Below are 15419 nucleotides of genomic sequence, written 5' to 3' on the forward strand. Positions count from 1 at the left end.
GTTCATCCACAGAGCACGTAATTCTGATTGGTGCAACAGTCTGGAAGAGTGAAAGACGTCATCTCCCAAGGGCAAGTGCTGTGCTAGTGGACACTGAGGAGCTGCAGGGATCAGACCCCTCCCCATCCTTCTCCAGCCTCTCTTGTTCTTCCTTGAGATGTTTCCTGCAGACCTGAAAGATCCAGGCAGTCCATGACATGGGTTTGAATTTAATCTCAGGACATTTTATTCATTGCCCAAAAACTAAGACCAGATAAAATTTATTTATTCATTCATTCATTCATTCATTCATTTCTTATATATAAATACAGGGTAGTTGTCTTTAGAAACAACAGAGAGGTCATCAGATCTAATTAGAGATATTTGTGAGCTGCCATGTGGTTGCTGGGATTTGAACTCAGGACCCCTGGAAGAGCATTCAGTGCTCTTAACCATTTATCAATCTTTCCCATTTCCAAGGTAACTTTTTTACTTTCAACAAGGTATTCTTTATTCAGGTTACATCCTGATCCCAGCTACTCTCCCTCTTCCCTTCCCAGTCCCACCATACAAATCCTTTCTAACAGTGCTCTCCCTTCTCTTTGGAGATGGGGATACTCCCTGGGTACCACACCACCCTGGGACATCTAGTCCCAGGTGGACCGAGCACATTCTGCCCCACAGATTTACAATCAGGCAGTCCGGGTATGGGGAAGAGATCCAATGGCAGGCAACAAAGACTGAGACAGTCCTGGATCTACTTGTCAGATGACCCACATGGAGACCAACTGCAGATAGCTACACCAGGCTCTGGAGTTGGTTGCACAGGCTCTAGTATACATGGTCCAAAGTATCTGACTGTAGGGGACTTCTTGTAGTGTTTTTGACCCCTCTAGTTTGCTCACAATTCTCCCTCACTCTTCCACAAGACTTCCCAAGCTCCATCTGATGTTTGGCTGTGGGTTTCAGCTTGTGGATGAAGCCTCTTCAGAGACAAGTATGTTTCTTTTCTGTCCACAAGTATATCAGAGTATCATAAATACTGTCAGAGGTTATCTCTGTCACATAGATGGATCTCACTTTGGGGCAGTCATTGATTGGTTGTTCCCTCAATCTCTGCTATATCTTTATCCCTGCACATTCATTAGCAAGATAGATTTTGAGTTGGTGCTGTGAGTGCATTGATGTCCACTTCCTCGTCTAGAAGTTCTTTCTTGCAACAAGAGGTAGCCATTTCTGTCTCTTGCTCTGGTAGGATTCTAACCTAGGGTCACCCCCGTAGACTCCCCCTATGCTCTCCCTTACCAGCCATCCAGCAAGTCACCAGAGATCCCTGCTCCCTCCTGCCCAGAAAATTTGTATTCCCACTCCCATCCCTCTCCCAAACCCCTCTCCCTTGACCTGATCACTATTTCCGTCTCCTTTCCTGCCTCTTCTCTTACCCTGTTCCATCACTTCATCCTTCTGAGAACTATTTTGTTTCCCCTCTGAGTGAGATTCACACCTCCTCATTTAGGCCCTCCTTCTTTCTTCTTGTCTATCTATCTGTTATCTTACACTGTATGATAATGTCCACCTATAAGTGAGTACACACCATACGTTTTTCTGTGGTTCTGGGTTTCCTCACTCAGGATAACATTCTAAAGTTCATCCATTTGCCTAAAAAGTTCATAATGTATTTATTTTTAATAGCTGAAGAGTATTCCTTTGTATAGATATATATCATATTTTCTGTATCCATTTTTCAGTTGAGGGGTATTTAGGCTTTTTTTAGTTCTTGGCTATGACAGATAAAACCAGTATGAACAAAGTTCATCAAGCATCCTTGTGGGATGGTGGGGCATCTTTTGTGTATATGTCCAGGGGTTGTTTTGCTAAGTCCAGTGGTAAAACGATTCCCACTTTTCTGAGAAACTGCCAATATGATTTTGAAAGTGGATATACAAGTTTGCAATCCAAGCAGCAATGGAGGAGTATTCCCTTTTTTCCACATCCTCACCAGCATGTGCTGGATGTCACTTGAGATTTTTATTTTAGTCATTCTGATTCATGTAAGTTGGAATCACAGGGTGCTTTTGATTTGGATATACCTGATGACCAAGGATGGTGAACAGTTCTTCAAGTGTCTCTTGGCCCTTCGAAGTTCCGCTGATGAATTTAGCTTTGCACCCCATTATTAGATTAGGATATCTGGTTTCTTGTAGTTTAACTTGTTATTTATGTAATTTGGATATTAGTCTTTTGTGAGATATAGGCTTGGTGAAGATCCTTTTCCAACCTGTAGTCTGCCATTTCTCCTATCAAGTGTGTTCTTTTCCTTACAGAAGCTTTTCAGTTTCAAGTTTCGTTTATTGTGGATCTCAATATCTGAGCACCACTGGGGTTCTGTTCGGGAAGTTGTCTCCTGTACCAATGTGCTCAAGCCTATTTTCCAATTTCTCTTGTATCAGGTTTGACGGATAAGGTTTTATGTTGAGGTCTTTGATGCAATTGGACTTGAGTTTTGCAGAGCTTTATACATTAGGGTCATTGCATTCTTCTTTATGCCTGTATCCAATTAGACCAGCACCACCTGTTGAAGATGCTTTCTTATTTTTGTCATATGATTTTGCCTCCTTTCTTGACAATAAGCATCCATAGTTGTGTGGGTTTATTTCAGGGTCTTGGATTTCATTTTATTGATCAATCTGTCTGTTCCTATACCAATACCATATAGTTGTATTACTATAGCTCTGTAGAACAGCAGTAAATCAGAGATGGTGATTCCTCCTGAAATTCTTTTATTGTTCAGGAAAGTTTTAGCTCCCTGTGTTTGTTAAATATTTCACTTGAAGTTGAGAATTGCTCTTTTAAGGTGTGTAAAGACTTGTTTTCAGCTTTGACAGGTATTGCCTTCACAATTTAGATTGGTTTTAGTAAGATGGTAGTTTTCAAATTATTAATCCTACCTGTCCATGACCTTTCTTATGATATCTTCTTCAATTGCTTTAATCGGAGATTAAATTTTTTGTCATACAGATCTTTCCTTTTCTTATAATTGCACTGAGGCCTTTTTGTTATATTATTTGTTGCTATTGTAAATAGTAGTGTTTCCCTAATTTGTCAGTCCCTTCATTGTTTGTTTAAAAGAGTCCTACTGATTTTTTTTAGTTAAACTTGTATCCATAAACTTTGCTGATGGTGTTTATCAAATGTAGGAGTTATCTGTTCTTTTTAGCTTTGTCAGTCTTGGACCCAGAGGGCAGAATGAAGGGCTGTAAAGATGACAGGGTGTTTCCTCTATCCTATCTTCTCCTTTGTCATTCCAAGGGCAGTAAGCCTAGAAATTACCTTTCCATTCTTTCTCCAAACTCCATTTGTTTACCAGACAGTGATAGCTGAGAATTCCAGACCACTACTGTGTCATAGTGGTCCCTGTCTGCAGGATACAAGCCTCTCAGCCTAGGGCATTCTTGTGTCATGTGGACCCTGTCTGCAGGAGAATGGTCTCTTAGGGCAGGTGAAATGTTGCCTGTATGTTCTTCAATTTGCATGAGGTGGCTAGAAGGAGGTTTTTATGTAAGGCACACAACACATCATTCTTCAACAATGTGAGCCTTCAGATCTGATGTAAATATTTGAGATTGAATATCTAGTTCATGATTTAATTTCAAAAATTCTAAAGAAAGGTTTCAGATTTGATGCTAGGGATTTTATTTTTATCAATTCAAATCAACATTACACTAATCGTTGGTGGACATTATAGGTGACAGTTCTGTTAGAGAGTTAACTAATTCTTCAGAGGTTCCAAAGACTCTAGGACTCTCACAGCATTACACAGCATTCTTGCAGGTAGGAGCAAAGATGTCTGAGAAGAGTGGGAGCTCATAGGTGGCCGTCAAACATAGCTATCTGAAAAGATGTAAATTTAGTAAAGAGATGTAGATACACTGTCAGGAAAGGAAGAAGTGTGTTGCTGTACCTCCTGTGACTTAAGTGCTAGAAGAACACTTGTGTCAGTCGAGTCTGCAACTCTTTCTCAGCATAATAGAGTTATTTAATTTTAATTCCTGAATTTTGCACTGTCATTCCTTAGGTGATTTATGGAAAAAGACCTCAGTTTGCTTATTTTATGTGAAAGGGGATTTTATGATTTCATCACATTTTCTATTTTCAGAATCCCTAATGTGGGTTCAGAAGATTTTTCTGATCCATAGAAATCTGTGCATCAGTGAAATATGCACACTTTCAAATAAAACAGAAGCATTTTCAACCCAAAAATTCTTTTTAATACAAGCTATACGATCAAGTGTTGAAATACAAGCATAAGTATTTTTTTTTACATTTATCGAGTTTCCTATTTGAAAGTGTGTCTTTGCTTTTTCCTCTGTAAGAGAATAGAATGTCCCAGAGAGCTGATGAAGGATTTGCACACTTGTCTTGCCTAGGAAGTGCATTCTCCTTGTTTCTGCAGCACATGGGCAGCCTTTGGTGGCATAACAATACCTCCCAAAGAAGAGCAGGTACCTGCTATCCCTAGTGCGTGGGAAGACAGATGCACTCAAGAACCTGCAAGCATCTGAAAAATCTGCATGTGTGTTTGTGAGACCTGTAGTGAAATAGACTTGGCCATCCCTGGGCAGTGAGGTCAGATGTGAATATGTGTTGTAAGAGCACATTGAATAGCATACATTACTGTGGGGAAATGTCTCCTTTCACTGCCCCATGCTAATGCCTGGACTCCCCAAACATATTCACTGATAAGCCCATTGCCTTAAAGGTCTTCTGGTCGTTCATGTTTGAAATGTAAGTGGCCACTCAGTACTGATGGAATGAAGGTATGCTTTATTATCATGGCACAAGGTACACTGATCAGTTCCAGCAGGCTGAAGGGTCAGTGAGATGTTGTGTCCCCTCACTCTCATGCATACTTTGCTTGAGCAGGGCAGCAGGACAGCATCCAAATCTCAGGGGATGGGTGAAATACAAGGAGGGAGTGAGGCGGTTGTTACTCAAAGGATGTAAAGTTCAGATGAACAGGGAATGACTGTGACTACTGTTATATGGTAAACTGTGACACTCCGCAGTGTCCTGTAAAAAATGCAAAGGAACTTTAAGAAAGGGAAGGCATGTTTGAGGGTTTAAGGAATTTGGGGGGAACATTTTTGGAAGAGCAGAATTTATATATTAGAATTAGAGTTTGTATTTCGATATTTTAATTTACAGGTTTTTTAAATCTGTGGAGATATCCATTAGAAACTAGATTTGGTACTCATCGAGGACCATGTCTTCTTATGCACCCTGTCCTGTGTGGGATTTGTGGCTCTGACCTACTGTTTTCCCTGGTCTCTGTACCACTTCATTTTCTGCCAAATCCTACATGAGTCTTCCTCTGTCCATTCCCAGGTAATAAAGTGTTTTCAGAAACACATATACTCATGAATTTATGATACAATTAAAGCAGAATAGGTTGGTTGATTGACTTGGCAGAAGAAATGTTCATCTCCTAAAGTGCCGGGTGATTATGTTTGTTTACAAAATTTTTCAACTTATTCACTCAAGGCATTGGGAGGTAAGTGCCAGTCTTGAGGTTGCTTAATCATTTTTAGCAGTATACAGATAGTACTGCCCCTGCTCACCCTGTGATCCCAGGCAGTCACATACATGACAGGTTAGGGGATCAGACGAGAAACCATATGTGTGTGTAACTGTTAACACTGTGAGAAATGAACACAGAACCTGTGCAGGTTGATTGAAGGACCCTATAAGACATTATCTGTTAGGTAGGCTCTCTTGAGATAGTAGAGGGCATGGGGAAGAGTCTCCTCCATCGGAAGGCTCAGGAGGCAGGATCGCAAGTTGGCTGGGAAAGTTAGGTCTCCAGGTGATACGAGTATTCAATGCCACAGTAAATTGATTTGTACTCTACAAGCAGTGTGGGGACTCTGTTTTTCTTGAGAAGGCAGAAGCAAAGTCCCATATTCAATGAGCAGGTAATCTACCCAGGAAAACTTCTGTGGGTAGGCATACCGCTTTTGCTTATGAGTGGCCAATGAACAATACCCACCGCCCCTCCCCCTACAGACTTAGCTATGCCCTGAGGGGATTTCCAGAACAGAGTTAGTGGCAGTTTCAGCATCAAATGCCAGTGAGTATGAAGGGAGCCCAGGGAGTTTGAAACCATCTCTCCATGCTCTAAGGGACGTGGAAAAAATAAGAGAACTGGGGTTGTCATCGTAGCACTGTTTTCTGAGTCTTGAGTTCCCTTGGGATGGAGATCATATTTTCAGAATCTTAGGGAAGTTGACCTGTTTACTCCCAACTGTCTTTATGGCTCCTTCCTCAAACTCCCACTTGGGTCCTCTCTGACCTTGCATTTGTAGCATCAGCACATCTAGGTCCCCTGACTTGGCACCTCCCTCAGCTATGCTGAACATTCACAGACTCCATACTGAGCAGGATTTGGGAGTACAGCTACTAATACCAAAAATTATGTAACCCTACTCTTTGCCCTCGTAGAGCACACAACAGAATAAATAAATGGATAAAGTGAACAAAAATATAAACACCATGTGTGGTAATGGCTGCCAAGTAGAGAGTCTGGACCTTACCTGATCTGAAATCAGCCCCACCTTAGGCTTATGGACAGGATACTGCGAAGGGGAAAAACATTTGAAATGTAAGTAAAGAAATATATCTAATAAAAAATTAAAAAACCAACCAACCATACAAACAAACAAACAAACAAACAAACAAACAAAAAAGACTATACTGTGACCTTACCCAGAGAGAAGATGATCTGATCTGCCTCTTAAAAGTGAGATTTTAGCAGGTAGTGCTTGCTGACCAGAGAGGTCAGATGCTTGCTGAGCAGCCCCTTAGAAGACAAGGCTTGACTTCCAACTAGCAGACAAGGAAGTCTGTGGGCATGCTCCAAGGAAACTGGTGAGAGCCGCAGGCAGCATTTTGGATCTTTGCAAATTTGCCTAAGTGTACATTGAAGGAAGAAATCTCTGTCCCAGCAACAAGTGCTCAGTTCCTTAAGGAGAGCACAACCCTGCCTGCTTCAAGCTCCAGAAGCTACCCAGAAGCTTCATCCTGGGACTGTACCTTAGCACTAACTCAGAACCACTTTACCTCACCTTGAGAGACTAATCTTAGGACTTCCATCCATCCCAAGGTACAGCTGGGCTTGTAGCATCAATCTCAGACTCCAGGGCACACCAAGAATGCACACTGTAATAATCTTTGTGGGCTGTCTCCACATTTGAGCAGAGGTTTCTGTGGGCTTGAGATTGGAAGTCTTGGGTCCAAGAGTTGGCTCCAGTTCTCCTCAGTTTGTAGGTAGCAGATTCCTCTTGATGTCCTGTGTTCTCTCTCTGTACCCTTCTAATGTCTGTGGCTCTAGGGTTCCCTTCATAAGGACCCCAAAGACATTACAACAGAGCCCACTTTTCAGGCTTCCTTGAATCGATGACCTTGAAGGCACTGTCTTTAAGTGTCACCTGCTTAGTGTCAGGGACTTCATCCTTCACCATATGAATTGGGGTGTATCTTGTCCAACCTAAGGCACTCAAGAGAGACTCATAGGGTCAGGGCAAACCTGACAGAAATTTCTCACAGAGCCCCATTCTAATTGGACCAGACTTTGTAAATGTTTGTGTCCCAGGTCTTTCTGGTACTGCTGTCCAAAATTGTTCTCATGGTATAAATCCGTCATTTATGGAGGGAAACTGAACAAAAGGCTTCGCATCAGTAAGGAAGAAAAAGGCAGTCGACTTGTAGATGGAATCCAATTATAAATAGAAGAGACCCTAAGGAATCTGCTAAAATTTAGCACTGAATAGTGAGTTATACAAGACCAATGAATATAAGATCTGTCAGCAGAAATGAAGCAGTTCTGTAGCCTATCAGTAAACAGCACAAAATTAAGGTAAAATTTCTATGTCATACAGCATGTTTAAAAAAATCAAAAGTATTTTCAAATTACTTTGACCAAACACATACTAAACTTTTAACTATAGCTTCTATTATTTTTGAAATCTAGAAAATAATAAACTTCATCAACATATTACAGAGATTTTCATAATCAAGTGAACACATTTACAAATTGACAGTGTATAACTCAGAGGTTTTCAAACTCACACCATGGGCTCTCTTTACCAATCAGAGTTTAGAAGTGCAGTGTCTCACATTACTCTGTGAGAAGATTTAGAGAGTTAATTCCCTAACAGCAGGGTCCGCATCCCAATGTGGAGACAGAATTCCCTTCAAGAGGGTCTAAATCACCTGCAGGTATGAGTAGCCCCCTCAAAGGAAGGACTGAATCTCCTGCAGGCGAGAATGACAAAAATGAGAGGATCCATAGGAGGAGGGACTTAATTTCTTCTCTGATGAGACTGGAGCACCAGCAGGAATTTGACTCTGTAGTCTGAGAGATTATTTTCATCATGATGTTCTGAGTTCCCTGAATCCACAGCTGGAACACTGAGCCACCACCAGGAACACTGAACCTGGACCAGTTGTCTTAAGGGCATTAAATACGAATTTCACTTCTTTGGCTATTAAAATCCCACCATGCTCTAGCTTCCTTCCAACATCCACCACCCTTCATTCCCCACCATCTCAGCTTCTCAATGAATCCTTCCTCTCCTTGATTTTCCAAGCCTACCTACGTCTTATGAGCACCTACACACACACACACACACACACACACACACACACACACACACACACACACACACACACCTGGCTTTGAAGGGATCCGATTTTGATTTTTAAGGCTGAACTGTTTCTATGGCTTTCTCTGTAAACTCTGCTTCCCAGCTACTTTCCATGGCACCTTCCTGACCAAAAGATAAAAGAGTCTCAAGTGTACAGCTTGCATCCCTGGTAGTCCTCAGGTCTGGAGCTGATGGGCTCAGAGCCATGGGGTGTGTGTGGGTAGCCGGCCAGGCCTTGCTGAGGCTGACTTGTCTTGCCTCTGCAGTATGTGAAGGAGTCTTCACAACCTGACAGTTGACTTTCTCCTTGCTGAGACTCTTTCTACCATTTCTTGCACTCTGTTCAATCATGGTATTTCATGTGGGCATGTACATGCTGTGTTGGTCCATTTTTCTTTTGGATCCTGGGTTGCAGGTTAAAGAAAAAAAAGGTAGTTGAACTGGAAACAGAAAATGCTATTCTGACCCTGAGATCCGCATAGGTAATCTCTGTCCTGTAGACTGATTGACTGATGAGACACATGTGAGTGTTAGCTTTGCGGAGACTACTGTAGTTGTAAAAGATGGAAAGGACTGCGGCTTTCCTTTGACGGCTGGTCCCCTCCATTGAGATTGCCACTTAGTGTGTCATCCAGTAGTGGAACAGAGATTAATCCTAAATCTTTCTTCCTCGTGCTCAGAAGTATTTAAGGAATAATGCTTTAATGATACATCCAACAGCTGGTCCTGGACAGCTGTGTTGTACTGTTTATGCACCATGATTCACCCACATTAATTTTAATTGATGTATAGATATAGTAGTCACCTCCAACCCCCAAATACTTGGTCTCAATAAGTGCAAACCCAGGTCATCAGATATGGTTTCTCAGACACCCCACAGCACGCCGCACTCCGAGTGGGATGCTGCACAGTTCAGATGCAGACATTTCCAGTGTGGCTGGGTGTTCAGTGTGCCCTTCATCTCCTCACAGGCTCTTCTGACACAACCTCCACTGAAACTCCAGTTGTTTCCTTTCCTTGGACTTTTGTTTTGAAGTGTAGTGCTCTTTTTTCAGGTCCTGATTCTAGAAGGCATTGAATCCCCTGCAGACACACAGTCTGTCTTGTCTTAAACTGGTACGTGTGTGTGTGTGTGTGTGTGTGTGTGTGTGTGTGTGTGTGTGTGTGTGAGTGTGTGTGTGTGTGTATGTGTGTGGAGTTGTTGTTGTAGTAGTAGTAGTAGTAGTAGTAGTAGTAGTAGTAAATGAAGTTCCACAGACCAAGACAACAACTCAGGATACAGAACCCCCTGCAAGAGATCCTCAGCTGAAAACATGGAATTCAGGAGGGACTGAAGACAGCTGACGTGCAACATGATGCTAATCTTACTAAGATCCTCAACTTTTCACCCAATACCTGTGAAGCTAGAGTAGCTCAGAACACACTGAGAAGTGTAGAGAGAAAGAATTCCATGCCTATTTTCCTCTGCCTATGAGAAATAGGTTTCAGGACCGTAAATAGTTTTTGAGGGTAAGTTTCTCTTTTATAAAAACCAGTCTTTTTCTCTTATATACTACTTTAAAATTATTTATTTTTATTTCACTTGCTTTTGTGTTTTACCTGGATGTGCATCTGTGTGTGGCTGTCAGATATCCTAGGAAGTTTGTTGTGTATGGGCAATTCCATGTAAAACAGAACAAAGAGGAAATGCAACATCAACAGTAGCAATCAGGTCTCTCTCCTTAGGCCCCTGTGGATGTAGCTGCCCTTGGGACTGACAGAGTCTTCTTTGTTAATGCATGCCATACACTGAGCTACAGCTGTGATGGCTCCTATCCTATGGCTACCACAGCACCTGAATCTTGCCCTATCTCCAGGATACCTGCATCCAGCCTTGTCTCCAGGCAAACATGCTGAGGAAGAAACATTAGCCACATGTAAACAATGTGGGATTTGTAAGTACACAAAGAATATATTTTCCCTATCAAATATGCATTATAAAAGGAGGATAGCATGAAGGAGAGAGATGCTATAGACTAGGACTCCAGTTACACAGTGGTTTCCATATGGATTTGTCAGACATGACTAGGAAGGGTGTTGGGAATCTGTGCAGACTTAGACAAACACAAATGCTTTTCTGTAATGGGATCCAAGAGGAAAACAGGATCAGATGAAAGCTCCTTACCCAAGGATGACCTCTCTTCAGTGAGAAGGCCAGAGTTATGTGTGGCTTCCATCTCAAGATCTCGGGTGGAATGTGTGAGTCAGGTGTCCTTGTGCCTGCTGTTCTCCAGTGCTTTTAACAAGAAGGCTTCCTCCTTCAAAATGGCAAGCTTGAGTGTGGCAAGGTCTCTCCCTTCTGTGGTTGGATTATGGTTGTCCAACAAGGGTGTACATGAGTATATGTGCACTGTGTGTATTATGTAGTGCCCATAAAACCCGAAGAGGGTAAGATATTCTAGATCTTGAGTTGCACATGACTGTGAGCTGACTTGGAAGTGTTGAAAATAAGTGAAGGTCCTCTGCAAAGGCAGCCAGTGCTCTCAAACCCTGAGCGATCTCTCTAGTTCCTGCTCTGAAGGTTTTCTGATGTCCTGTTGATTACTGTCTGCTCCACCAGCCTGTTCCACAGGAATCAGTCTTATGATTGTGTAGCATCACAACACCAAAAATAGTTTAATCTCTGACTGGATGCCTTTAATGATTTTACAAATGATAAAAATTGACTATATTTGTTTTTGAATATTAACAGTGCCTCTGGAACTAAACTCAGATCATCAGCTATTCCTTTCACCTCTGAACAATCTCAAAAGCTCACACTGTATATTCTGTTCTGTCCTCAGTGTACCATGTATTTCTGTAATCACCAGCATTGTTAAAGCAAGCCAAATGAGATTTCTAAAATCTTCAGATTTTGAAATTTACATTCACACATAGCTTGTGCTACACATCATTAATCCCCCCTTTCAGGAGAGAGCAGGTCTCGTTACTTCAAAACCACCCTTGTGTACAGGGTGAGTTTTAGGACACCTTCAGTTTGTGGTGACACTCTGTCTCAAATTAACCACACAACAACAACAACCCAACCACACTCACACAGAAACACATGCATGGAACACACACACACACACACACACACACACACACACACACACACACACACAGCACTGTCCAATTGCTATCGTTCTCATTCCTAAAGTGAACTTTCAGTGTAACTGTACTTTAACCTCAACTTCCTCAGTCCTTCCAGTCTGCAGGCTTCTCTTAAACCCTGAGGAATTGGCAACTGACATCAGACCGGTTTCTACTTCCTGGTGGGGTAATTGGTTTGTGTTGTTTTGTTATTTTTACTCCCTTAGCAGACCTCCCTAGGCTCTGAGAAGATTCCATTCACTTCCTTCAGAGGACTTTAGTGTTTTTAAGTCATACTCAACAAAGTAAGAAACCATTTGTTCTGACTGCAGCATTTAGGATCATGTTGAATAGGTACCAGCAGAATGTACGCTGTTTAAGAAGTAGGTCTGTGGGTTAGGACTAGGTGTAATTTCATCTGCTGAGTGAATGAGTGTTTGCTTCATGTCCTTGCCCCTTTTGCCTTCTGTGGTATTTTTATTCCTGAAGACTAAAGGGTTTGAGTTTGGGTTGGATCCTTCTGTGATTTCAGTGTCCAATACCTCTAGACCTATACTGTAAGTATGACCAGATTAACAGGGCTGTTGATTTTCCATGGAGATGCTTGTTTACATTTTTACTTAATCCACATCTTATGTGAAAGAGGAGGGAGAGCAGCTTGCTGGCTCTGCAGCAACACACAAAGACCCAGAGTGAAGGTTCTCTCTGTTACTGATTCGAATTCCTGAATCACCATGACATTTTGCATGAGCTATCCTCCACTGTCTCGGGCATTTGAGTACTCCTTTCCCAGTTGGTGACTCTGTTTGGGAAGATTCAGGAGGTGTGCCCTTGCTGGAGAAAGAATGTCAGCGGGGCTGGGCTTTGAGGTTTTTGTGCTTTTGCACCACTCCCAATGCACCATCTGCTTTGTACTTGTGATTCTAGATGTCATACCTCAGCCTCCTCCTCCTTCCACCATGCCCTGTAGTCATGGAACTTAACCTCTGCTAACACACGTTCTCTGAAATAGAATCACTAATGTCCTACTTGTTTTATAGTTTGCTGTGCTCATGGCATTTCTGTCACAGAAATGCAAATGTAACTAATGCAGAAGGTGACTTAATGGAGTGGACTCTTGCTGTGTGACACCTGACGATGCCAGGTTGTACTTGTTTCTTGTTTTGGGAAATGTGTAAGAATTCCAGTGCTCTAAGATGAGTTTAATGGGCTACACTGGCAAGAACTTGGGAGTCAGGAGTGCCAAGAGCTATTCAGACTGTGGAAGCCCAGGAGAAGGGGATTCAGAAGGAAAAAAAATGTTTGTAACTGGTCTAGGATAATTCCTATGAGGCTTTTACAAAAATGTGGCTTCCTTTCTGCCCACATCCTAAAAACTTACTTGAGGCTAAATTCAAAAATAATAAACAAATTTCTTTGATGAAAATTTGAAGAGAGCCCAGTATGGCCTCTGTCATACTGTGCTTATACTCTTCAATGAAAAATAGCAAATGGGGCAAAAAGAAATACAAAATGTACAGTTTACAGAGAAAAAGACACTGGGAATACTAATATTATAGCCAATGCCTATACCAGAAGAGAGCCTGAAATTGCTTGGAGATTAGCATCTTAATAAGAGGCCATGTCTCCTCAGGTGAAGACATCACTCAACTAACTTAGTAATCTGTGGTAGAAAATGACTTACTTAGAGTTTTCCTGCTATTAACAGACACCATGACCAAAGCAACTCTTATAAGAAGAACATTTATTTGGGTTTGGCTTACAAGTTCAGAAGTTTGGCTCATTATCATCAAGGTAGGGGCATGGCAGCATCTAGGCAGACATGTTGCAGGAGGAGCTGGGAGTTCTACATCTTCAACTGAAGGCTGCTACTAGAAAACTGATTTTCATGCAGCTAGGACAAGGAACATAAGGGTCACATCTACAGTGACACACTTCCTCAATCAAGGCTACACCTATCCAATGAGGGCTCATCTGCAAATAGTCCCACTCCCTGGGCTCAGCATATTCAAATCAACACATGAACATTAGGTATTTTTAGTTCCTGATATAACTTTTGATCACAAACTGCTGCTGCTATGGTTCATGGGGTCCAGGTCTTCTAGAAATCAAGCATCTTCTCATGTACTCTCATCAGTCACTGGAAGTAAGGAAGCTCAAGAAAGGACTGCTGTGTGGTCTGAGACAGCTGAGAAAGTCTGCTTGAGAAGGTGTGTCAATTTTCTTCTCTACATGGAGATAGTATGGAGGTTACCTGACCTTATCTGGCCAGTTTTCATGTTTGGAACCCCTGGACCCTATTCATTGTCAGGTAGGAAAGTGTCATTTGGCACTCAATGACAACTTGTGCCTATCGTGTACCCAATGTTGATAGATGACTTAAGAATGTAGGTTTGAAAGGTGTCCAGTTCTATCTGGGAAGGAGAACAGCAGGCCTGAGAGGAACAGGCTTCATGTGCAGAGGGAGGTATCATCTGTACGTGGGTGGGAGAAGTTCAGAGACGGTTAGTCAAACCTGTGTATCCAGGAGAGCTCAGTTAACTGTGGAAACAATAAGAGTAAAGGTAACTTTGAACTTGGAGGAAGAAAAGATTTGTTGCAACTGTTTGTGGACTGTGCTTCAGAGATGATGAGACATAGAGAAGCTCTGTCTTGGGTTCATGGCACTAAGCATGCTAGCTGAGTACTTCACATCTTAAGTTGTGTATGATTTTAGGGGTCTTACACAGAGGTTATCACCTTATCTACCAAGAGCATCTTGCTTTACTTCTAGCAGTCACATGAATTTAAATTTCCTACTTGTTTGTGTTCTTAAAAACTCACTGATTAGTTTTAGCTGAGCCTCCTGGGAGACTTTGCTCTTAAGTGCTGTAAGTTTTACATATTTGGTGATTAACATAAATAACTATACATAGGTCAATACAGGGCCCACACTGACATCACCTTGCTATCTGGAGCTGTTAGCTCCTAGGCCAAGGTTCTCAAATGTCTCTGCCTCAGAAAGAAATGTGGTAGTTTGATTTCATAATCTACTCACATTCCTTTTGTCACCCAGGATATCTGCTAGAATGAGAGGATTCTGTCCCATGCAGGACAATCTAGATACTGCTCCCCCAGCAGGAATGAAAGGGCCACTTCCTGCCTCTCAGGGGAAGTCCCTGGTGTTCACTGTAATGTCACCCAACAATCCCACCTTGAATCTGCTGTTCCACTTGAGCCTGGAGCCTCCCTTTTATTCTGGGAGATAAACAGGTATCTCCAGCTAGGCAGAGTGGTTCAAACATGAGATTTCGTGAGGGCAGTGAGAGTGGTGTATACACATTGAGGGTTTCAGATTGAATGATACTGAACTTAATGTACTTCCTATTAGAGTCATCTGTGAGTGACATGTGAGCTTTGTATTAAAATTTACTTTTACGTCCAAGATTTCATGGTATGTCAATGCCCTACTTGCTTTTGAAGATGTCCAAGGAACTGGATATAAAAGAGAAAATACAAATCAGAAAATGTTCCTAGGTGTACAGCACTTGTTTAGATGTGCAAGTCCCAGTGCTCAACTCCAAGAGCACACATTATGCCTTAGAAATAGATGATAAGCTCTCTCTCTCTCTCTCTCTCTCTCTCTCT

The 15419-nt window shown here is 42.0% G+C and overlaps 1 long non-coding RNA gene across 6 annotated transcripts in view; it reads left to right on the forward strand.

Moving 5' to 3' along the window:
- Window positions 1–15419, forward strand: part of LOC134482799 (uncharacterized) — a 79231-nt gene that overhangs the window by 27923 nt on the left and 35889 nt on the right. For all 6 annotated transcript variants that reach the window (XR_010059354.1, XR_010059348.1, XR_010059364.1 and 3 more), the window contains one exon: window positions 1–15419. This exon is cut by the window's right edge and continues 30388 nt beyond it. This is a non-coding gene — a long non-coding RNA (uncharacterized LOC134482799).

The sequence above is a fragment of the Rattus norvegicus genome, chromosome 1 (assembly GCF_036323735.1).
Source record: "Rattus norvegicus strain BN/NHsdMcwi chromosome 1, GRCr8, whole genome shotgun sequence".
NCBI classification, from domain to species: domain Eukaryota; kingdom Metazoa; phylum Chordata; class Mammalia; order Rodentia; family Muridae; genus Rattus; species Rattus norvegicus.